Source organism: Geotrypetes seraphini, chromosome 4, assembly GCF_902459505.1.
Source record: "Geotrypetes seraphini chromosome 4, aGeoSer1.1, whole genome shotgun sequence".
In the NCBI taxonomy this organism is placed as follows: domain Eukaryota; kingdom Metazoa; phylum Chordata; class Amphibia; order Gymnophiona; family Dermophiidae; genus Geotrypetes; species Geotrypetes seraphini.
In genome coordinates this window covers 134,783,505-134,809,577 of record NC_047087.1, presented here as the reverse complement: position 1 = coordinate 134,809,577, position 26,073 = coordinate 134,783,505, and the positions used below count along the sequence as shown (strand labels likewise).

Sequence of the window (26,073 nt, the reverse complement as noted above, 5' to 3'; positions counted from 1 at the left end):
GGTATTTAAAGTGGTATATCAAGCTATAATAAAGTTGAAACTTGAAGAGGGGTTGTTGGCAGGGACAACATCCGAAACTTTTCCTTCACTAGAAACCTGTTGAAGCCCCTGAGGTCTTCTTTGGGATGAGAAAATACTGGGAGTAAAACCCCCGGTTTCTCTGAGCAGGTGGAACCTCCTCTTTAGCACTGAGGAGGGATTCTGTCTCCTAAAGAAGAAGGGACATCTGCTGAGGGTTAAAAGAGGACTCTCTTGGCAGATGATCTGGAGGTATATTGATGAATGAAGAGAGTATCCCTCAAATGACTTTTAGCTTCCAGAAGTCTGTGGTTATTAGTTCCCAATGGGGATAATACAGCTGGAGCTGACCTTCGATTGGTTGAGGAAGAGGCTGAGAAATAGGAACAGCAGCTATGCTCTCTAGAAGCCCATCAAAAAGACTGAGCAGGCTTTTGAGGAACTGCTGACTGAGATTTCTGAGGGCACTGTTTTTGATTTTTTCTGTTGCGATCTAGGAAGAGCAGCTGGTTTTGAAGAAAAGCGCCTTTGATAGGAAAAAGAAGGCTTAAAAGATTTGGAAGCTGAAGGTTTGGGCTTGGATTTAACCAAAGCATCCCAATGTTTTTCATGATCAGTAAGTTTTTGTGTGGCATTTTCTATAGAGTCGCCAAATAGCTCATCTCCCAAACAGGCAATGTTCGCTAATCTGGCCTTCAGATTGATGTCCATATCTGAGACTCGTAGCCATGCAAGACGTCTCATTGCTACTGAGATAGCTGGTACTAAGGAAATACTTTTCTATAGAAAGGGTGGTGGAGGTGTGGAACAGTCTCTCGGACGAGGTAGTGGAGACAAGACGAGGTGGTGGAGACAGAGACAGAAAATTAAGACTGTGTCTGAATTCAGGAAAGCGTGGGATAGGCACATTGGATCTCTTAGAGAAAGGAAGAGATAATGGTTACTGTGGATGGGCAGACTGGATAGGCCATTTGGCCTTTATCTGTCAGCATGTTTCTATGCAGATAAACAGCATTGAAATCAGTCTAGAAAACAGGTTTCGAAAATAGTGCACTGGAAGGGTTACATAAGAATAGCTATATTCGGTCAGACCAATGGTCCATCTAGCCCAGCATATCCTGTTTCTATAATGGCCAATATAGATCACAAGTACCTGGAAAAACTCAAATAGTAGAAACATTCCATGCTACCAATCCCAGGGCAAGCACTGCCTTCCCCCATGTCTGTCTCAATAGCAGACTATGCACTTTTCATCCAGGAACTTATCCAAACCTTTTTTAAACCCATCTACAGTATGTTAACCACTGTTACCACATCTTCTGTTAATGCATTCCAGAGTGTCACACTCTGATGTGCACTCTGATGTGCACAGTGGGTTCATCGGGTTGTGGCAAAACTCTGGCCTGATGTGTCCCCTTTAACCAGAGGATCTCTTCAGGACTTAGGTGACTAGGCAACGGCCTAGGATTGATACCACAGGTAGGTAAACTCTATCTTTTCCAAGAAAGGAACACAGAATAAGGATAGCAGATTTTTAAGGTTTATTGAGGCCATTGGCCAAACTGTGATTATAACATTCACTAGTTCTTTGCTTCACTAGGATAATTCCATATGCTGGATTCAAATAACAACTCAAGCAAAAAGAAAAGGAAACATAAAGCTTGCACACCAGTCAAGAATGGCTGTCTCTCAGTTAGCTGTCTCTGGGCTTTTGTAGGAAAACCAACACAGTTCTCTTCCACCATAAACATTTTAGATTTGTAATCCCATCAATCCCCCCCAAAAAAAATTACCTCAGGAACTAGGCACAGCCCAAAAGCAAGAAAAACATAGCAGCACCAAAAATAAAACAGCATTATCTTTTAAAATGCATTTATCCATTCTGTGCAGTTTTGTGAAAAAAGACTGAGCTGCAGGCATGGGCAGGGAAAATGACAGCCTCGGCAAGTCTGCACTTTTGTGGGAAAACAGTCAAACCGACAAAGTGAATTCTTTCCCTGTATCCATATAGCATGTTTATTCCCTCAAAAGGTATTTTTTTCTTAGGAGGTTTGTGCTCTCTAATACATGTGCAAAAGGTGAACCACCAGCAGGACAAGCACAGGAGCTTTTAAACAGAGAACAGGTAAGTTATAAATCAGTGTTTTGATTAACTGCATAGAGTCTTAGGGCATAGCTGCTAACAGCTGCTAACAGTGGAAACAGCTAACAGCTAGTGTAGTGAAACGTAACACTGCAGTAATAAAGCCAACGACAAAACAAAAAAAACAAGTTTCTTCACATGAGCATTTGTCCACACATTCTTAATTTTCAAAACTTTGAACAAAACCAGTTCATGAGGAGCAGGACCCACCCCCACCCCCCAAAAAAACTTATGAGAAAAAAGGCACAGTCCAAAGGAAACCCTTCTTACAGCAAAAACTGTGTCTGCATCAAAACCAACAAAACTTACATTTCTCAGTTCAATTCTATCTCCTCTGGGAAGGTTCTATCTTCTGCCATAACATCCTGAGTGTCCATGGCTTCTATCTCCTGCTCACATACTCCTGGAGTAGAGAGAACTTCTTCTACCTCCTCCATGTCCCAATCCAAGCTCCTGTTCCCTGCTGGCTGGCTCAGGGAAAACTCATTCTCCTTCCGGGTATCTCCCTACTCCTGTTTCATTAGCCTCTCTTTAAGTTGTTGAAAGCCACACACCCTCAGTTTGGTCTAGGCCAGTGGTCTCAAACTTGTGGCCCACCAGGTACTATTTTGAGGCCCTTGGTATGTTTATCATAATCACAAAAGTAAAATAAAACAGTTTCTTCATCATATGTCTCTTTAGCTATAAATTACAATATTATTATTAAGACTTAGCCAAAAAGAAAGATTTATAAACTATAAAGAGTTTTACCTCATGCAAAATTGTTATTTCTTTAATAAGACTAACTATTTTTTTCTGAGGACTTCCTAGTACCTACAAATCCAAAATGTGGCCCTGCAAAGGGTTTGAGTTTGAGACCACTGGTCTAGGCTCTCTAGCAGGCTACATGTGTCTGATTTCAGCTTCTCTTCCTGGCTTCTGTCTTAAAGAGGCAGGCTGATAATAAGGCAGCAATCTCCTGGCTGGGTTTGAAACTGCTCCAGCCAGGGCAAAGCTTTTCTGCTTATTCCTGTCCTGCCACTCTCCTTCTGATTCAATCTTAATATTCAAGGGGTAGTGAGCTAACACTGGGTCCAGGTCTCTGACCTGATATGCTCGCCTATACCGGGATTTGGTGACTTTATTGAACTCCTTTGGGACAAATTCCAAGATGGCAGTGGATTTGTCACAATAGTTTAACTATTCTCTCAGTGAAAAAAATATTTCCTCCTATTAGTTTTAAAAGTATTTCCCTATAACCTCATCGAGTGTCCCCTGTCTTTGAAATTTTTGAAGGAGTAAAAAAATATTGATTCACTTGTACCCATTCTATACCACTCAGGATTTTATAGACTCCAATCATATCTTCCCTCAGCCATCTCTTTTCCAAGCTGAAGAGCCCTAACCTCGTCAGTCTTTCCTCATATGAGAGGTGTTCCATCCTCTTTTATCAACTTGGTCACTCTTCTTTGAATCTTTTCGAATTCTGCTATATCTAGTGACCAGAATTGAATGCAATACTGAAGGTAAGGTCGCACCATGGAGCAATACAGCGGCATTACAATATTCTTAGTCTTATTTACCATCACAATTGCTACACCTACAGAATTATTTTGCTCCATTAGAGCAATACAATACTCATGAAAAAAAGAATTGTGATGGAACTGGAGCCAGTGAAGGAAACTTAAGAAGAAAAGCACCGGCCAGATATCTATTTGATGGTCGGTATATTAAAACCTAATAAACTTGAAACTTGACCCTCCAAAGGACAAATAATAAAGCTCAAACAAGAAAATTACTATCAAGGGTCTTCCTTTGCAAGAAGTACATAACATTAAAATTTTAGGAATTATCTTTGATCATAAACTCTCTTTTCATGACCACATCAGTAGCATTATTAAATCTTCTTTTTTCAGGCTCCGACAAATCCGTTCTGTTTCTCAATTTCTTTGTGCTAATTCTCTCAATATCCTAATCCATTCTCTCGTTATTTCCAAGATAGACTATTGTAATGCTTTGTTCAACGGAATAGCTCAAAAAGAAATCAGACGCTTACAGATCATTCAAAACACGTCCATTAAGCTTATTTTTAAAGCTAAGAAATTCGATCATGTAACACCCCTTCTTAAGGAAGCCCACTGGCTTCCGGTTGCACACCGGATAATATATAAACTTTGCTTGCTCACTTTTAAATCTCTTTTTTTCCTAATAATTCCTAGTATCTTGTTTGCTTTTCCGGCTGTCACCACACATTAGGCCTAAGATTTCAGAATATTGTCTAGGATGATACCTAGATTTTTTTTTTCTTGGGCGCTGACCCCTAAGGTGAACCCTAGCATCTGGTAACTATGACTTTGATTATTCTTCCCAATGTGCATCACTTTATATTTGTCCACATTAAATGTCATCTGCCACTTGGATGCCGTCTTCCAATTTCCTAGCCTGTCTGCAATTTTTCAGTCTGCATACTTTAACAACTTTGAACAGTTTAGTGTCATTTTCAAATTTAATCACCTCACTTGTCATTCCAATTTCCAGATCATTAAAAAATATGTTAAATAACACTGTCCTAGTACAGATCCCTCTGGCACTCCACTATTTACCCTCCTCCATTGAGAAAAAATGGTCATTTAACCCTACTCTGTTTTCTGTCCAATAACCATTTCCTAATCCACAACATAACATTGCTTCCCATGACTCTTTAATTTTCTCAGGAGCTTCCTCATGAGGAACTTTGTTGTAAGCTTTCTGAAAATCTAGTTACACTATGTTAACTTAACTCTTTTTTATCCACATTTATTCACACCTTCAAAGAAATGCAGCAAATTGTTTGTCTACGTTTTCCATGATTTTATTTTTTATAATGGTTTCAACTGTTTTTCTCGGCACTGAAGTCAGGCTTACTAGTCTGTAATTTTCTGGATCACCCCTGGAACCTCCATCCACCCCTTTATGTGACCTTTTGGATGTTCTTTTTTTGAAAATGAGCCCCAAAGACACATAAAATGAGTGAAATGGGCAAAAGCAAATTGTCTACCCTTTCAAAAATACAAAGGCTAAGGGGACACTCTATAAAGTTGTTAATTTGCACATTTGATCTCATTAAGAGGTTTCAAAGTATTTATTGAACAAATTTGATTTAACTGTACAATGTAATTTCCTAGGAATGCCTTCATCTCTTTTTTTGCAATCCACATAGAACTCATTAGGATAGATATGGAACATACTGTACATTGTTACTTTATGGTAAAGCAGATTCTGGGGACAAGAATATACTTGCTGTACCTGAATGAACGTTTCCTAGAGCTACTACTGAAAAAGGTGTGAGCTAAATCCAAAATCTCTTTCCTTTGCATTCTGTACTCTACCTATTTGCCAAGTTTCCTAGAACTTGTCTGTGCAGCCTTACAGGCTCCTCCATCATTATCATGGGTATGTCTTATTATACCTTTAGGGATTGGGTCACTGCCAATACACTGTTCACTCCATCCTCAATGTGGCAAGATTCCTCTTTTTGGTATGGCTTAAGCAAACCAAAAGGTCCTTCAAGACTGGTATCCTCTTTCTAGTAGTAGTCAATCTAAGCCAAGCAGTATGGAATTTGTTTTAAATTACTTTAAGTCTATACCCTAGACCAGGGGTCTGCAACCTTTAAGACATAAAGAGCCACTTGGACCCGTTTTCGAAAAGAAAAAAAAACTTGGAGCCGCAAAACCATTATAAAACAAATCTAACACTGCATATATTGTTTCTTATCTTAATGCTATATACAGGATCACTAAATTGAAAATAAAATCATTTTTCCTACCTTTGCTGTTTGGTGATTTCATGAGTCTCTGGTTGCACTTTCTTCTTCTGACTGTGCATCCAATCTTTCTTCCTCCAGACCTCATTCTCTCCCCCAACTTTTTCTTTCTGTCTCCCTGTTCCGCCTTCTTTCTGTCTCCCTGTCAGCCCCCTTTCTTTCTTTCTCCGTGCCCTCCCCCAAGCCACTCGGTTTGCTGCCACCGCCATCGGGGAATAGCCCCCAAGCCACCGCCGTCCCAAGCTTTCCCTGCAGAAGCGTCGCGCTGACCAGCATTCCGCTCCCTGACGTCAATTCTGACGTAGGAGAGGAAGTTCCGGGCCAACAAGGCATTTCTCCTCATTCCATCCAGCCTGAGCCCCATCTCTCCTTGATCCAGCATTTCCCTTCTGTGTTTGTCAGAATTACCATTCCACCTATTTTCCAGCATCACCCTTCTTTGTGTCCATGTGCTTCCTTTCTTTCAGCCTCCTGTATGTTTCCTCTCCTCCAGACCTCATTCTCTCCCTCAACTTTTTCTTTCTGTTTCCCTGTTCCCCCTGGCCCATGGGACTCCCACGGGGACGCCCCCTGGCCCACGGGACTCCCACGGGGATGAAAACAGCCTACCTAAATTCTGGCGATGCAGGCATGCAGCTTACAAGTCCGGCGTCGCGGCAGGAAATAGCCATGCTGAGCAGTGAGCTCAGCACGTACACAGATGAAAGCCTTGCTTGCTGATTGGTCCGGCGGCCGCCGGACCAATCAGCAAGCAAGGCTTTCATCTGTGTACATGCTGAGCTCACTGCTCAGCATGGCTATTTCCCGCCGCGACGCCGGACTTGTAAGCTAAATGCCTGCATGACACACTACTGGAGCCGCGGCAAAGGTGGAAAAGAGCAGCATGCGGCTCTGGAGCCGTGGGTTGCCGACCCCCGCCCTAGACAATGGACTTGCTTAAGGGAGGGTGGGAAAGTGAGTGCAGAGGAAAAAGAGGAGGGAGGTTGGAGGGAAAGAATAGGGAGTACAGAACACCCACAAACATTGGAGTTTTGGTAGGTCCATGAAGTATAAAGCAAGTCTTTCCTTCTGAAGAGTTGCAGTAAAGCAGCAAAGGAGGTGTTATAAAAATAGGTGGAAATTCCCTAGGTAATTATAAATGAAGGCTCATAGGGACAAATCCATGCTCTGTTTATGATTGATCTAGAGTTTAACAGAGCAGAATTTTTTTAAATCTGTCATGTAAAAACAAGAAAGCACCTAAATATGTGACAAAGGTTTGTAATCCATGTGCCACAGATCTATCAAATACATAAAATTTGAGGGAAGAAGGAGCATTCCACCTGTGATTAGCTGCCTAAAAAATAGACATCCATATGTTTAGCAAAGTTATCCAAGTATCATAGTTCTCTATGTGAAAAATTTAGGAATCGATATTCAAAAATGTTTCCTGCTCAATTAACCCCACTTCAGTTGGCTGTTTGCTGAAATTCAGTAGCACTTCATCAGGCAGTGCCTTTGAATATCAGCTCTAATCTATCACAGTGAAACTGGCCAGTTAAGGAATGGTCTGGGGACAGAATCAGGGCAGTAGACATTATGTAGGCACAGATGATATTTAGTGCCAGTGCTTGAAAAAGCAGTTACTTACCATAACCCCCTCTTATACAAAGCCACACTAGCGGCTGCCGCACGGTAACAGCCCTGAAGCCCATAGAGATTTAAAGGGCTTTGAGACTGTTCCTGCGTGGCTTTGTAGAAGAGGGGGTAATAGGTGTTATCCAGAGAAAGTAGGCAGATATTCTCACATGTGAGTGACATCATCCACAGAGCCCAGTACGGACAGTGGTAAAGTATACTGTCACTTTAAGATTTTAACAAAGCATTGAGACTGCTCGCATTGTGCATGCACGAGTGCCTTCCCGCTCAATGCCTGCTCAATGCTGTTCTATATCTAAGTTAAGAAGCCAACTAGGGGAGGTGTGCGGGTTGTGAGAATATTTGCCTAATGTTTCTGGATAACACCTTCTACGATAAGTAAAGCACAGTTACTTACCATAACAAGTGTTATCCAGGGACAGCAGGCAGATATTCTCACAAGTGGATGACATCATCTACAGAGCCTAGCTATGGACAGCTTTAAAAGTGCATCACCACTTTAAAAACTTAAGAAAGTTTGCAAACTGCCCATACCACGCATGTGCAAATGCCTTCCTGCCCGACGCAGACTTGTGGCTCCTCAGTTCCATAAGCAAGCTAAGAAGCCAACCAGGGGAGGTGGGTGGGTGGGTTGTGAGAATATCTGCCTACTGTCCCTGGATAACACCTGTTACAGTAACTGTGCTTTATCCCAGAACAAGCAGGCAGCATATTCTCACATGTGGGACTCCCTAGCTTACTAGAATGGGATGGAGGGAGTGTTGGCCATTAAAATTATTTTTTACAATACTGCTTGGCCAAAGTGACCATCCCTTCTGGAATTGAATTCCAGACAGTAGTGAGATGTGAATGTATGAACTGAGGCCCAAATAGCAGCTTTACATATTTAATCAACAGGAGTTGAGCGTAGGAAAGCAAGAAAAGCTGCCATAGCTGGGATCTTGTGGGCTGTGATGCAACTCCCAGTTGCAGCCCAGCATGAGCATAAGAGAAAACGATACAAACTGCTAACCCTGTAGATATAGTTTTCTTGGATACAGGACATCCCAGCTTATTAGGATCAAAGGAGATGAAAAGTTGAAGAGATGCTCTTTGTGGCTGAATTATCTGCAAGAAGGAAGCCCAGGCTCATTGGAAACGAGAGTATGAAGAGCCATTTCTCCAGAATGAGAATGAGTCTTAAGAAAACAATAATAGACAGATAAACCATGGAAAGCACGTACTGCTGGAAACTTTAATTCCAGCTGGAAACATGTGATGGATACTAGGAGTGGAAGAAAGCAGACATTTTGTCGTGGAGAAATGAAAATAATAGTAGCACACAAGAGATGCACAGTCAACTTTGGAACACTAAAAAGGAAGTGCATAGAAGCAACTGTAGATCGCACAGAGTTCCTAAGTAAAAGAAATAAGTGGAATGTAACTTGGTGTGGTTGCAGCAAGCTACAAAACCAACATCACAGGATGTGAACGGTAGCGTTGTCAAATAACTGAGATAGATTTTGATTGGAAATCCTTTGAAGTTCAGCATACCATAGTCACCAGCAGAAATTTTGATTTGTGCTACTGGAAGGGAGCCCTGTTGGGTCTTGTAGGCCACTAAGAAAAATGGAAGGTCAGGCACGAAGGTGACTTCAATAGAGAAAGATACAACACATCAGCGGGGTAGGGACTTGGAACCGGTAATAGAGCTGAAAACTGAATTTGGATCAGGGTCGGTTTACAAAGTCCTGCATGTGACCACTGAGCAATGGTACAGACGTGCACTCTTTTTTTTTTTTTAGTTCAATCTTTATTAAATTTTAACATCTTACAGAATAATGCAATTCACAAATAGATCATTACATATGTATATGTACATTAGGAAAATCTTAACAAAAACACATCAATTATCTATCCACCCATCCCTCCCTTACCTAAACCCCACCCTACCACCCACCCATTTATCTAGCAGGTCATTCATACAATCAAGAAAAATGGGGAGACCCAATGATCCACAGTGAAAACAATCCACCGTTGAAAACAAAAACAAAAACTGTGGATACAGATGTTCTGGAGATAATTTATTAAACACCGACATATAAAACCATGAAAATTCAATTAAAAAAGTACAATGATAAAATATACTGTGATAAAAATCCAACCGGACCCTACACGGTCCGTGTTTCGGCAAACTCGCCTTCCTCAGGGGTCTTAAAAGGAAGAGGTAATGATAAATAATGATAAAGATAAGAAGTGACTGTGATGACAATCTGGAGCATGCATATTAGTGTCTATACTTGACTGCAAGATAAAACAAGTGAGCCAAGTGTGATCATGCTATATACAGAGGCTTGAAACATCGACAAGAGACATGAGAGGAAAAAATGTGCCAAAAAAGGCCGAGAAGAAAAAGTGTCATAGTGTGTATTAGAGTATAAGCTTAAGCACAGAAATCTATAAAGTGCCTAAGAGAAGCCATAAGAATGAAAAGTTAATAGAATGAAGAAACCATAGTGTGTGTCTGATTTTGAAAACATGAAGAGATATGCGACACAATGTAATGACGAGAATACATTATACATACCAATGGTTTGCAAACTCACATATAAAGAATTGGACTGAAAACAGTCTATTGTCTTTAAACTATATAAAAAAGACATTGTATTCAAACATGAAGAACCATAATAGGACATGAACACATAGAATAATGCAGTTAAAAAAACAATAAAATGACAGTTCTAAGACAGCAGGACAATCTTAGTTATCAAATTACTAGACAAATCATTTCATATTGTAATTTTAAAGTTAAATGATATAATATATGTAAAGCATGGTCACGATGAAATATAATACACCCATGAAATGAATGAAACAAAGATGTGAATGGATTATATATATAAACCAATAATTAAAGAGCAAGCTGAATGTTCACACTCATAAACACTAAAGGCAATGAAAGTAAGACATGATAAATTGAAATCCATATATAACGGTGCATTTACAACCATGTGAGGTAAAAATAATAATAATGACAGGTACAAATATGGCATGATACATAAGGATTAATGGTACTTAAGGACTAATGGCATAATACATATGAACTAATGGTACAAATATGGCAGGATACATAAGGACTAATGGCTACCCTGAGCAGCTGACAAAAGCTGACATGCAGCGATGGATTCAAGAGATGAAGACTGAGATCTTGTCGGTGGCTGTTCAGGTAGGGAAAGCTGTGCAAGACTTGTGCTCCGACCTGATCGAAGTGGGCACACGGGTGGAGGCGACGGAAACCAGATTGGATGCCTGTGAGGAGATTGTAACTGAGGTGCAGTGGAAATTGGAGAATGTGGCTGAGGAACACCAACTTTTACTGGACAAAATGGAGGACCTTGAAAACCATACCTGGAGAAACAACCATGAAGGTGGCGGAATACAAGGATGCCCAGGCCACGGTTCACAAACTATTGTGTTGGCTGCTGTAGGATGAGCGCTGGGGCCCCGGGTGAATGATCAGCCTAAGGATCTTGTCATCTGCCTTCAGAGCTTCGTGCTTAAGGAGTGGGCCTTGCGAAGGGCTAGAGACATAGGCACCATGACCTGGGAGGGCCACCGCCTGGAATTCTATCAAGATTTGGAGGCTAGCACACTCCAAAAGCACGCTCGTTTAAAGAGGTCACTAAAGCTCTTCAACGTAACAATCTGAGATATTGTTGGACCTATCCCTTTGAAGTGGTAACCCTTGATTTTGAGTGTTATGGTCGGAGTGTAGTGTGTGCCTGTTGGGGCAATTGCTGAGGAGCCTTTGCTGTATTAGGTTGCTTGGATTGTATGTTTTGGAGAGTTCTCGAGAGGGAGTGGAGAGATTCTTTGGGTTGAGCTACTGTGTGTGCTGGATGATGGTTGGTGTGTGTTTGAGGAGGGATGGGGGATTCTGGAATCTTCTGTGGTATGGGGTTTGTTGTAAGAAGTGGGGGAGGAGGGGTGGTTGCCGGTAGGGCAGGTTTGGTATATTTGGGAAACTGTCTTGTTTTAATTTTTCTGGCTGTGTCAAGGGCGTTGGGGACTGTTTACTTCCTTGTATGTTGGTGGGAGGTCTGGTGGATCCCACTATGGGGATGAGGGTTTGTGGGGACTGGCCTGTAGGAGGGTTTGGAGGATGGGTTGGGTGGGTGTTGATTGTACACATGTTGCCATGGCAGAGCTTAAGGTAATTTCATACAACATCCTGGGCTCAATTCCCCATATAAGAGGAAAGCATTTTTTAGGGAACTGACTAGACTGAAAGCAGTGGTCTCTTTTGTTCAGGAAACCCATTTGTTGAAATCCCATGAGAACTTTATCCGAGACCATCGGTTTCCTTTGACATTTTGGGCATCTAGGGTGAGCCACTCTAAGAAAGTGGGGTGGGGATCCTTATTGGTAAGGGCGTGCGCTGCGAGGTTCAGCGAGTGGTTCGGGATCCGCAGGGTAGGTATATCATGGTGGAGGCCTTGATAAAAGGTAGTTTGTATTCTCTGGTTAATATTTATGCCCCTAATGAAGGCCAGGGGGACTTCCTTGGGGAGTTGGTGCCTCGGATCCCACAGTTTAATGGGGAGACTTTACTTCTGGGAGGGGATTTTAATCTTACTATGACTCTGCATTTGGATAACTCAGGAAGCACCAGGAGCTTTGAGAAGAGAGACAGGAAAATGATGAGGGATGCACTTAAAGCTTTGAATGTGAAGGATGGGTGGCGCTGGCGATACCTGTTGAGCAGAGATTATACGCATTTTTCGCAAGTTCATGCTTCATATTCGAGGATTGACTATATTTTTGTGGAGCTTGGCATTCTTCAGAGGGTGGACAAGGCTGGTATTGAACAAATAACATGGTCTGATCACACCCCTATCTGGTTGCAGCTGACTGGAGTCGTGGGTAGCACGGGTAGAAAATAATGGCATTTTAATGACAGTGTTCAAGATGACCCGGAGGTGACGGCTCAAGTTGAGGACTGGATACGGGCGTACTTAGATGACAATTTGGAGTGTGGAGCCTCGCCAGAGGCCGTCTGGGAAGGGTTGAAAGCAACCCTGAAGGGTAAGCTGATTGCGATGGCCTCCACCAGGCAGAAGCATAGGAGGGAAGAAGTCCGTGCTTTGGTGGGTCAAATAGGGCAATTGGAGGGGATGCATAAACATCAGCCCTGGAATGTGGAGGTAGGCAAGAGACTCCAACAGGCTCATAGTGACCTGCAGGCCTATGAGATGGAGCGCTTGCGCTTCAACTTACAGCTGTTGCAACAGAAGTATTTAGAGTTTTCCAATAAGGCACTCCAAACGAGGAATCATATTTTGTCTATTTGGGCACCGTCGGGGGTAATTTTACACCAGGAAGATGCTATTAGGGCCACTTTGTGGAGTATTATACACAATTGTATACCCCAGAAGCAGAGGGGACACCACTGGAGCAGGAAAGCTATTTGGCTTCCGCTTCGCTGCCTCAAATTGCGGAGGATGATGTGGGTCAGCTTCATAGACCACTCACCGTGTTGGAGGCTAGGGGGGCCTTACAGACGATGCATGTGGGGAAGTCTCCATGGTTGGATGGCTTTACTATTCATTATTATAAACGTTTTCAGGACCTCTTGTTACCTCCCTTGTTGCATTTCCTGAATTCTATGGAAGAGGGTTGTCAGCTCCCCTTTTCCATGCGTCTGGCGGGGGTCACGATCTTACCTAAAGAGGGGAACAATCTTATGCAATGTGTGTCTTATCATCTGATTTCTTTATTGGGTTTGGATACCAAGATCTTTATGCGAGTTCTGTCAGACTGCTTGATGAGTTGGATTCCACGCCTGATTCATACAGATCAGTCGGGATTCGTGGTGGGTTAGTAGGTGGGGGACGTTTGGCGGTTTATAATCTTTTGGAACAGGCCCGGCAGGGTAATAGGGAGGCCCTCTTCCTTTCCATCGATGTTGAGGCCTTTGACAGAGTACCGTGGCCCTTTCTGTTTCAGGTGTTGGAATCGGTTGGATTGGGTCCGCGGATGAGGGAGTAGATTTGCATTCTTTATATTAATCCGGTAGGTTGTGTCAAAGTTAATGGGGGCTATTCGGATACCTTTTCTTTATCCCGAGGTAGCCGGCAGGGGTATCCTCTCTCTTCTATTTTATATGCATTGGTGGTGGAGCCCCTAGCGCAGCGAGTTTGTAGTAATCCGACCATTCGGGGTATTGCTACCCCTCTTGGGGAATATAAGATGAACTTGTTTGAGGATGACATGTTGTTCACGCTAGAAGATCCAGAAGCCTCTTTGCAGGCTGTATTATTTGAACTGAAGGAGTGTGGGGCTGTTTCTGGTTTTCGTGTCAATGTAGGGAAATCCGAGTTATTAAATGTGAATCTGTATGTGGAACGGGCAGAGAGGGTTCGTCAACGATTCTCCTTTAGGTGGGTCACAAGTTCTATGCGGTATCTGGGAGTATTTTTTGGCCCTCCGGGAACGAGTCTGTATGATCTTAACTATCCCCCCTTATTTTGCCGCATTAAGATGGATTTGGAGTGTTGGGGAGGATAGTACTTTTCTTGGTTGGGGCGGGTGGAGGTTGTCAAAATGATGGTGTTACTGAGGCTTCTGTTTTTATTTCAGGTTCTTCCGGTATGGGTCAGTAGGAGAGTTTTGGAAGGGGTGCAGCGTAGTCTCCTTTGGTTTATTTGGGCTGGTAGATGCCCACAAGTGGGGCAGCGGGTGCTTTACTTGAATAAACGGGAGGGGGGATTGGCAGTTCCTAATGTGTGTTGAAATACTATCAGCCATTCAATTGTGGGCTCTTTTGGAGTGGCAGACCCAAGTCCTAAAATCATGGGTGGAACTTAAGCAGGCTTTGGTGAGAGGGGTCCCGCTATTGCATTTTCCGTGGCTTCCCGGGAGGGTAGGGGTTAGTTGGAGCTTGTCTTCTGTGGGGACCTCCTTACAGGTTTGGAGAGCGATGCGGAAGGTACTGTTGCAGGGGCGGCATTATTTGTGGTTTACTCCCTTGCGCTATAATTTTGAATTTGTACCAGGATGGGGGGATGGGGTGTTTGCACGGTAGGAGGCCCAGGGGTTGGTTTGTGTGGGTCAGTTCTGTGATCTGGACCTGAGGAGGGTTCGACCATTTGGGGACCTCCAGTCCCTTATGGCCTTCTGCCAAGGAATCTGTTCCCCTATTTGCAGGTGGTTCATTATATTCACACATTGGGATTTTTGAGGGATTTGGCGGGGGGGGGGGGGGGGTAAGACGCCCTTTGAATTGTTATTGGAACCGGTTCTCTGAAGGGGGCTTTGTCGGAGATCTATAAGTACCTTAATGCTTGGGGAGCTGCGGTCTTACCCTATATGAAGGCCTGGGAGGGCGATTAGGAATCTGCAATACCCTGGAAGTTTTAGGAGATTATCTGGCGGAAGGTGTTGTCCTCTGGTATTGTGGCTTTGATAGTTGAAAATGGATATAAGGTGCTATTTAGATGGAATTACACTCCTAAACTGTTGGCTAAGCTGGGGGGAGGATCTGTGTTGGAGAGGTTGTGGGGAGGTGGGTACTTATTTGCATATGTGGTGGACTTGTGGGAGGATATAGGGTTTTTGGAGAACTATCCTGCATTTTGGGGAAAAGGGTGCCTGCTGATTGACGTCATGCCTTATTGTTCTGGCAGGAGCTGGATATGGAGAGGGGAGAATCCACTTTTTGTAAATTGGCTATCACTGCTGCCAGGTTGGTATTAGCCTCCCAATGGAACCAGCCGGCTTCTCTTACTTGGTCATTGGTGGTATAGCGGTTACAACAGTGGCAGCTGATGCATAATCTAACTGCTCTCCAACATGGAAGGCGCCGTGGTTATACACATATTTGGCACAATTTTTGCCTATATACTTAACTGTGGGTAGGGGGACTGGGATTGGTGGACGCCCTTGGGGATGTTTTCTTATTGCTGTGTGGGATGCTTGTTTTTTGCTCTGCTGGGATTTGCTCATTTGGGGTCTGAGATCTGTCACAAGGGGGGTGGGGTGGAATTGCTGTTTCTTTTTTGTGGTTCTTCAGTCTGGGTTGACCTGTTTATTCATCTGTTCTGGTTTTTGTATTGGGGGCATGCCCCTTTCTGGATTTACTGTGCCTCTGTATTGCTCTTGTTTGATGATGGCTGTGCGTTTATTATCTTATTCAATAAAAGCTTTTAATTATTAAAAAAAGAAAAAAAAGTGTCGCTGAAGTAGTGTGTGTTCCACATATCACCGCCCCATATGAGGAAGATATACAAATTTCCAATATATATATTATATTTTATTTCAAACTTCTTGCCAGAATGTTTGAACCAGCGGCAATAAAACAAAAAATGGTCCGGTGTACCCACCTCCTTCTTACAACTCAGACATGCACTCGTCTCTTGTGTCCTATTTTCTATATTCAATATTCATGTGTTCATGTCTTATACCTACTCATACTATTATCCCCTGACAAAAGAGTGTTTCTTCGAAACATGGACCGTGTTGGGTCCGTCTCACAGGGATATTGGGACCAGTTGCTTTTATGCAGTTTGTGCATTTTGGTTTAATATTTTTGTCATTTTAATAAATTCCTGTATATCTTCCTGCAGTATTGTTTTTGTTTGTTCTTAAGTATACTCCATAGCAGTAGAACAGGTAGAAAACAATAATGCTCTTATCTAAAGATAAGAGTATTAACCTGTTCATAGTCTAGCCAGCTGTAGTAAATGTCCCAGAAATGGACTAGGAAAAGCTTATAAAAGCAAAACCATCCCAAATAGAATGTGTACTGGTCTCCTCCTCCTCCCCTACAGTCAATCCCAAGTCTCCAAGGTCTTCAGAATAAAGAAGGAGATGGAGATGAAAGTTGATTTTGACACTGTCCATTTGCCATTACTAAATGGGTAGTAGGGTAAGATACTCGAAAAGAATAGTACTGTAGTACTATTAATGGTACAATGGTAGATGCTGTGTTGAAGAACCTGGTTGATCCTGAAGAGGGAACCCAATCAGTGATCATGTATAGTATTCGCCATCTTTAAGCCTCAGCAGAGGATATGGATGAAACAGCCAGTCAAGAAAAGGAAGGCGATCCACGCGAGATCTCTCTGGCAATGGAAAAAAAGTAGGAGGGGAGCCAACTTAACAGGTGCTACACCCAGATTCCTCCATCAGAATCCTGGTAATGTAATAAACAAAGCTGTTATAATGGATGGGACAGACAATCCATCTCAAGCATTTTATAGTTTGTATGGTGTAAGCGTGATGGAGTAACAAAGAGAAGAGTTGTTTCATTAGGCTGCAAAACATGCAGAAAAAACATGTCTTATTTAGTTCATGGTTATAATGCACAAAAAAAGGTGGGGGGAGAATACCACCTAACAGGTTCTACACCCATGATGGATCTCTGCAATAGTATTTATTGGTGCTGTGAATGCAAGTATGCACATCAAGTATAGATTATGGAGAAATCGATGATCCAGTTCAGGAAGATCAGAACATTCAGCTGAAAATCCAGAAACTTTCAATTGAAAGTCAAAGATTATTGGAAGTAACAGCAAGAGACAGTAGTCTTCCAGTTCTTAAAAGAGTGCATCCTGAAGAAGAGTAAGCTCATTGTAATTGAAAGGATCAAGGGTCTGTGCTCTAGGTTCAGTATCTGTCCAATGGAGAGGTAGACATGCTGTGCTTGACATACTGAAGGAAATAAGGAGGAGGAGAGGAACTTAATGGGAGCTCAGAGGATCCTGGAACAAATAACAGACTCATACTCAGTGCTTTCAGAAATATGTGAAGACAGGTCAGAAGCTATAGCCAATATCTAAGAAGTTTTCGTTTGAGAAGTGTCGAGAAGAACTCTTTCAATTAAAAGGACACTGAATCAGCCACTGACTCATGGCAACAAGCACAGTCAATCAAAAGGACAATGAGTCAGCCACTGACTCATGGCAACATGCACAGTAAGGAATCCACCTTGTAATGTTTCACTATTGGGTACAGAAGTGATTTGCCATTGCCTTTTCCTGAGCAGAGTGTGACTCTACTGTTGTCACTGCTGCCCAACATGAGATTACAGAACCTGGTATACCAGTGTCAGGTGGTCTGCTATCCAGGTACTAGCCAGGCCTGATCATAGGTAGCTTCTGATGGTAAGAGCAGGCCAAGTAGGGTAGCCAGTCTGCAGCACTGGATCGATGCTTGAAACATCGATGTTCATCAATGCTTTGATGAAAAAACTGGAGTTGGTACCCATGGTCTTTATGTGCTATATTCAGCATGGCCAGTACCAAAGGATTCAATGTTAGCATCGTTGTCACATGCAACTTGAAAATGCAATCGATATTCATCTTGAACTCCTTCAGATGATCCTCACACCGATGATGCTGTAGAGGCTAACTCAGTGAATCTCCTTAGTCACTGAAGAAAACGAATAGATGTACCGGTACCATATGATATCAAGTCAGTACCATATGTGCAGCAAAGTGTCTAAGTGGTAATACCTGAAGAGGCAGCACACTCCAGAACTGACAGCCTGCATTAAGAATGACAACATCGATGAAAGGTATGCAGCGAGAGACTTGATGTTGAAATGTTTACAATTCTGGTCTTGATGTCTGAAGAGAAGGCACTGGTACTGTATGCTGCTAGCAGGTCAGAAGGTGCAGCAGGTGTCAAAGCATGGTTGCCTCAATAGGCGATGCACTTCAGAAATGACAGCCTTCATCGAAGAACGATGGCGTCGACGAGAGGCATGCATCAAATAGACTCGATGCTATATATGCCAATGACGCTATTCGAAGTTTATGTCTACTACGATGGCATCGATGAAAGGCATGCATCAAATAGACTCAATGTCAGATATGCCACCAACACTATTCAATGCCAATGTCCATTGGCACCAATAGGTCCAAGTCGCTGGAAATCCAACTCCAGGCCTATTATTTCTAAAAGACAGGAAGAAAACATTCTAGTTTGCTGTTATTGTTTTTCTCTTCTTTTTCTCTCTTTTATATTTGTTGATATAGCCTCAGAGTCAGGGCCGGCCAGCCAGCCAGGACGAGACCTTAGTGAAGTAGAAAGAAGGCTATAAACCTTCAACGCTGATGGCAGGGGCAAAGGTGTTTGTTTTTTTAAATCTTTATTCATTTTCATATCTTACAACAAGTGTATAATATTCAGAGAATTCTTACAAATCACTTGACATTCTTATATATTATTATCAAAAGCATAAAAAAGAAACCCTCCCTCACCATCCCTTCCATTAGGAATCAACCAATTAAAACATATATCATACAATCCAATCCCACACTAATTATATTCTTATATAATAAAAAGGTGTTTAAAGTGTCTAATCATTAGAATATGTAATCAATGGCCCCCAAATCTTTTTAAAAGTGTTATAATTTCCTTGCTGTGTAGCAAGCACTCTCTCCATTTTATAAATATGACACTGAATTCCACCAAAAGGTATAATTAAGTTTAGTATAATCCTTCCAATTTCCAGTAATATGTTGAATGGCAATCCCCATCAGTATTAGCAAAAGTTTATTGTTATTTGCTGAGATTTGACTCTTTAATCTCATAGATGTACCAAATAAAATAGTATCATAGGATAGAGCAAAAGTTTTAAAGTTGTTTGAAGGCCCCTTGACACCAAAACTTCTTAATTCATTAATATATATATATTTATTTATATTTAAAAGTATATAATAATAAACAATGAATAAGTAAATAATTGAAAAAAGAGAAGCTGGAATGAAGTTTAGATACATCTTCACTCTGTGGAAAATGAAAAACTGACATCCTTGTGAGCGGGCATTGGGTGAGAAGGCACTTACGCATGCGTGGTTCGGGCAGTCTCAAAGCTTTGTTAAAAGCTTAAAGTGGCAGTACACTTTATCACTGTCCGTACCAGGCTCCATGGATAGCGTCACCCACATGTGAGAATATGCTGCCTGCTTGTTGACTAAGAATAAGCTAACTGAACAAGTAGGACCACATGAAAAGCAGTCCTAACTTTGCCGGGTTAGCTATGAGGATATGGCACTGAATATCAGCCATAGCTGCATAACTTCCAGATATTGCAGCTAACCTGCATATTTGATACCAGTCAAATGGATAGCACAAGAGAGGAAGGTGATCTGCAAAGCAGGATACAGCAGGACAGAAGGGCAGACCAGAAGAGCATACAAATTAGGTAGCTTTATTACTTAAAATGCCTGATGGCCACTTTTCGTCAACAGCTGCATCTAAGGTGCATCTAAGGCAAAGACAGAGTATGCAATCTTTCAAAAAGGCAACACTTACCTCTCTCTAGAGAAGGCACAAACAAAATGGATCTGAAACAATTCCAGAGAGGTAAACAAGCAACATGTGCTTCTCTCTGAACTAGCAAAGGCAAGGAAAACAGTGCAAGTTTCAAGTTCAAGTTCCAAGTTTATTCAATTATTTGATTAAACGCTTATCATGAAATACTAAGCGTTGTACAATAATAATTGAAACATTAACTGGCGTATGGGAAGACAAACAATTTTTAACATACTTAACTTTTTTTTTTTTTTTTAAACTAAACTATAAAGACACAATAGGAAGGGGAGGGGGGAAGAACTACAATATTTATTAAGAAAAGGAACAAAAAAAGGAAAGTACATTGGGACAGGGAGAAGTTGAGAGTTGCTGGACTTGAATCGAATAGTCAGTTGAAGGCATCTTTAAAAAAGAAACATTTTAAACTATTTCTAAATTTCTGTAAGTTGGGTTCAGATCCAAACTCTTTACAGAATTGTTTTTAGCAGTTTGTTGGATCTGAGCAGAGAAGAGAGAGGAGTCAAAGAACATCCCGCAGTTGAGAGATGACGAGAGAGAGAAGAGGAGAGTGTTATCTACAGAAAGAGAGAATGGCGAGAGGTGAGTTTAGGTGAAAGATAAGGAGTTCAGTTTTAGCCATATTCAGTTTGAAATGGCAGACATCCAATCGGCAATGTCGGACAGGCAGGCTGAAATTCAGGCCTGAGTTCCTGTAGAGATATCTGTTGTGGTGAAGTAGATCTGGGAGTCATCTGCAAAGAGGTGATATTGAAAACTATGGGAGGAGATCAGTGTACCGAGATAGTGGGTATATACGGAGAAGAGGAGAGGAACCAGGACAGAGCCTTGAGGTACATCGATAGACAGTGGGATGACAGCAGAGGAGGATCCGCCGTAATATACATTGAAAGTACAATGGGAGAGATAGGAAGAAAACCTGGAGAAAACAGAACCCTGGAATCCCAGCAAGGACAGCGTGTCAAGGAGGAGTTGTGATCAACAGTGTCAAAGACAGCAGACAGATAAAGGAGGATGAGGATAGAGTAGAGACCATTGGATTTGGCCAGGAACAGGTTGTTAGAGACTTTAGCAAGGGCGGTTTCTGTAGAAGCATGATTGAAGTGGGTTGAGAATATCATGAGAAGAAAGGACGTCCAGGCAACAGCGCGTTCAAGTAGTTTGGATAGGAAGGGGAGGAGGGAGATGGGGCAATAGTTGGAGGGGGATGCGAGATATAGTGAGGGGTTTTTTTGAGGAAAGGTGTAACTACAGCATGTTTAAAGATATCAGGAACTGTTGCAGTAGAGAGTAAAAGGTTAAGGATGTAACAGATGGGAGCGATCACAGTGGGAGTGATGGCTCCGAGTAAGCGGATAGAAATCAGATCAGTGGGTTTGGAAGAGTAGAAAAGGTGAGCAGTTTCCTCTTCCGTGACATCAGAAAAGGAGGAAAAGATGGTAGGGGTTGATGAAGGGAGGTTGGCAGAGTGGACAGCTGGAAGGAGTGGGGGGAGATGACATGGTTGAGAATTCAAGGTGGATCTTGTGAATCTTATCGAGGAAGAACTCTGCTGTTATCTGGGGGGGGGGGGAGAGTGAGGAGGGGATAGGAAGCGAGGGTACTTTTGAGTAGAGAGTCAAGTGTGGCAAAGAGATGGCGAGGGTTGGCACTAAGAGTTAGTTAAATGGTTGTAATATTCTTGTTTGGCAAGCAAGAGGGTAGATTGGATGGATGCCTTTCTGTTTCTAAAATTTCTGTTCAATTTTTAGATATTTTTAAAAAAAGACTAAACTCAGATTTAGGCATATCAAAAGCACCTCTCTAAATCTCTAATTTGCTCCTGTTTACTTGTTCATTTTGTTTTATGGTATTTTAGTTCTTCATTCAGGAATTTTGATCACTATTAAAAGTATTTTTAAAAAAGTTATTCAACTGGATCAGTTATGACACATGGAATATATATACAATATTAAGGGGTGCCTAAATTCAAACAGTTTGGGTAAATTAGTTTTCAGCTTTGTTAACTTTGTCTACCATCTCTTACCATACTATCCCCCCCCCCTTTTTTTTTTTTTTCTTTTTTACAAAAGCGCAGAAGAGGTTTTTAGCGCCAGCAGGCACACTGAATGCTCTACCCAGCTCCAACAGTCAGAGTTCCTTTGAGCGTCAGAGCAGTGCAGAGCATTCAGCGAATCAGCTGGTGCTAAAAACTTCTGCACTTTTGTAAAAGGAGGGTATATCTGGGAGTGTGACACTGGGGTTATAGCTACAGCCACAGCACCCTGAGAGTTCAGATCCAAGCTGCTCCTTGTGACCCTGGGCAAGTCTCCCATGGTCCCAGGTTTATGGTAGGAAAAAATGCTTGAGTGCCTGAATGAATTCATGTAAACCATTCTGAGCTCCCCTGGGAGAATAGTATAGAAAACTGAATGAATAAATAAATACATAAGAACATAAGCAGTGCCTCTGCTGGGTCAGACCAGAGGTCCATCATGCCCAGCAGTCCGCTCACAAGGCGGCCCATCAGATCCAGGACCTGTATAGTAATCCTCTATCTATACCCTTCTATCCCCTTTTCCTTCAGGAAATTATCTAATCCCTTCTTGAACCCCAAAACCGTACTCTGTCCTATCAGGCCCTCTGGAAGCGCATTCCAGGTGTCCACCACCACCAACATATGGAAAGTGAACTTACTCGTGCCCAATGCAGCACAAGGTCAGTACTGTAGTTTTAAAAAAAAAATGATCCTACTGCTTTATTCCCGAACGGCTTTTAGAATAGGATGTGCAGACAGAAAACAAGCATTGGGAAATTTCTTTTAGCCCTCCACCTGAAGCAAAGAAATACAAAGATTGCTTATAATGCAATCATAGTTATATGTTCAACGCTTAGCTTGAAGGGAAAGGACACCTGCCCGATCCCTCGCCCAATGTTTTATTACACAGCAAGTGAGCTTTCTACTTCTTCTTTTTTTAAGTTCTGGGGGTATTTAGATACAAGTTGTCACTGCAGAAGGAAGCCACAACGAAATTTACACATGCTTCTTCGAGTTATCTAAGGGCCCCTTTTCCGAAGGCGCGGTAGCGGTTTAACGCGAGTAATACCGCGCGCTAAACCGCCGGCCGCGCTAGGAATAATCTAAGGTTATTCCTCCATGAGAACAAAATTAATCAGACACATTTTAAAGTAAACAGGGCTTTCATATTAAGATCAAGGAGAGCAAAAATGCATACTGCTTTGGCATCATAGGTGGCAACATTTCAAAACGTTTGGGGTGCCACTGCCAGTCACAACACTAATTACCCTCCCTAGACACAATGAAGGAGTTTGGTCAGCACCTACCGGCACCCATGGAGATGGAACCTAAAATCTTGTCAATTTACAATCCAACAATGCTTTAAAAATAAACTGCACCCTGAAATCTTGTACCATATATCAACCGACCATCATTTCCTTTTTAGCCATTTTGATTGTGGGTAACATGAGCCAAAGTCTTGCATCTGAAAATAGACTTTCTTCCAAAACAGCTAAATGCAGAATCTATTATAGAGCACTAAAAATGCAAAGTCACCCTGACACTACACCTTCTGGAAGTACACCTAAAGTGCACATTACAACACCACAACGATCACAGGTGCCGAACATCCATTTTAGCATAGAGCTTCACTCTAAAGAGTCATAGCCAAGCTTTGTGTCCCTACCGCCCTCACGTTGATTCCTCTTCCCTTAGTCCTTGTATTCACAGAACACAGCCACAGCTTCAGTTCCAGCCGAAAAGTATTAGTTGATGCTGCAGATGCTCCCTAGACCCTTACACTGGAAAGCTGAGCTGCTGTCGAACGTCTGGTTGGTTGAGCTAGGGGAGGAGTGCGAGACGGACCAATAGCAGGGTAAAGAGTCAGAACTAAAATTGACACAGGTGGCCCGCCTCCACGTGCATGCTCAGAACTTAACTCAGTTTGGTACAGATCCATTGACTGGGTTAGAACGGACTAACGCTTGGCCTTGTTTACTTGTGGTAGGGTTGCCAACTTTTTTGAAATGCAAAGTAAGCCTGCAAACTAGACAGTTTTCAACCAGCCTGGCCATTTTCTCTCTTGACAGGCGGGCTGCCAGCAGAGGTTAAAAATTGACAGTAGAAAAGCGTCTGTAAGGGTCAGGCAGGAGGAGTCCTTGCTGTGATTTACACTTCAATAGCCGCAGCAATCGGCCCATAAGATAAAATAAATTATCTCCCTTTTGTTGTTTCCTTCTGATATAAAGACAGCACAAGTAAGCCCCCCTGCATAAGAGCTGTACAGCGCAGTCAGCTTCACTCTGTGAGAGTAGTAAGTAGTGTATATTTATGAACCCGTTGCAATACTCATCTTACCTTTTCCAAAATTCATACAAAGAAAAAAGTAAAGAAATATTGGACTTGTATTTTTCCAGCCATTAGCCTCAAAGCAGTTTTTCCTCTAGTGTTTTAGAACTGTGGGGCTTAACCTTTTGGGAACTATTTTTGTTGCAGGAGTAAAATTGTGGAACAACTTAGCTGGACAATTAAGGATGGTGAATAATATGCAGCAGTTAGAAAAAATTTTAAAGACTGCATATGTGTAGTAGGCTTTTTTTAATGGATCTGAATATTCATGATTGCAGGATATTGGATACAGAATGTGATTTTATTTGTTGTTTAGTGAACTAAATTATATATTATTTGGAACACACTTAGGGCTCCTTTTACAAAGGTGCGCTAGGGTCTTAGTGTGCGGAATAGCATGCGCTAAATTGCCACACGCGCTAGCCGCTACTGCCTCCTTTTAAGCAGGCGGTAATAATTTTGCTAGCATGCGCTATAGCATGCGGTAATTTTGTACGTGCACTAAAACTGCTAGCGCACCTTAGTAAAAGGAGTCCTTAGTTTTTAAACTGGCAATAAGTCTTTTAAATAAATAAATAAATTCTGGACATTAGGATATTTTCTCCTTGCTCGTGAGCCGTGCAGAAGCAATCCACTCCAGGTTTTCAATACTTCCTCCTTCTATCAGAGGACTCTGCTGCCCCCTTCAGTTTTTCCTTTGGCATGTGAGCCAGAAGGTGTCTTTCTGATCTGCTCTGTATATTTCGTCAGTATTTTTTATATTTTTCATGGTTGGGGTTTGTTTGGGTTTTTTTTGTGATTATCGATGCTCCAGAACTCCCCAGTGTGGGGGAAAAGCTCTGTATGCATGGAGAAGAAGCAGACCTGGGACTGCAACTGGCATGTTAATCCCTTAGGGATCTGTTTGGCTAGCCTGCAGAAGACTTTGTCGAGCTCAGGGTCCATACCCTCAGAAACTTAGCTTGCCTATTGAATCGCAGAGATTGCAAGTTATTCCAAATACTGCTGTTCATTTGATATTCAATCTGAAAAAATTCGATCATGTGACAAAATATTACCAAAAATTGCATTGGCTGCCAATTGTGGTGAGAATATTGTTTAAGTTTGGTTGTATATGATTTAAGTCTTTACATGGTCTTTTACCCAGTTATTTTCTTGACCACTTTGAATTTGTTAATAGAAAACGCCCTACACAGGGTTCACGGATATTTGTACATAAAAAAGTAGTTTTTATACAAAGACCTACACATAAAGGGTCACAAATAGGACATATAAACTTACAGATACAATAGGAAAGAAAAAGGGGAAGAACTACAATATCAAAGATTTCTGGGGAATGGGGTCCATAGCTTTCATCAGATTCTTAAAGGGGTCTGTGACTCAAAAAATTTAAGAATTACTGCTGTATATGAATGATTTACTAACGGCCTCTTTTACAAAGCCGTGCTAGCGGACTGCTTTGTGCTAATGGCCCCGAAGCCCATAGAGATTTAAAGGGCTTCAGGGCCGTTGCCGTGCGGCTTTGTAAAAGAGGCCGTAAGTATGAGGTAAACAATTCCAAAACAGTATCAGTGATACCTATTTCCTGAAGATGAACAAGTAAAAGGGAATGATCAATAATATCAAAAGCTCAAGAGAAATCATCAAAACATTCTTAAAACAGTCAAGCGCTTTATAGATATAAGAAGTAATACCTATCAATGCTGTTTCAGTACTGTGGTGGTAACGGAATGCTGTCTGATGTGGATGTAGCACATTTGTTTTATCAACAAAATCTTATTACTATAGGTATTCAGTTGCTTCAACAATTTTGAACATAAATGGAAG

At 42.0% G+C, this 26,073-nt stretch overlaps 1 protein-coding gene across 4 annotated transcripts in view; it reads right to left on the bottom strand.

Moving 5' to 3' along the window:
• CBS (cystathionine beta-synthase) overlaps positions 1–23,741 on the bottom strand; it is a 370,635-nt gene extending 346,894 nt beyond the window's left edge. For 2 of the 4 annotated variants that reach the window (XR_004539237.1, XM_033942214.1), the window contains exon 1: positions 23,585–23,741. The gene's annotated coding sequence lies outside the window, so the exon portion shown is untranslated. The remainder of the gene's footprint in view (positions 1–23,584) is intronic. The other 2 variants (XM_033942217.1, XM_033942216.1) reach the window with 2 other exon arrangements.
• Positions 23,742–26,073: the final 2,332 nt, after the last annotated feature.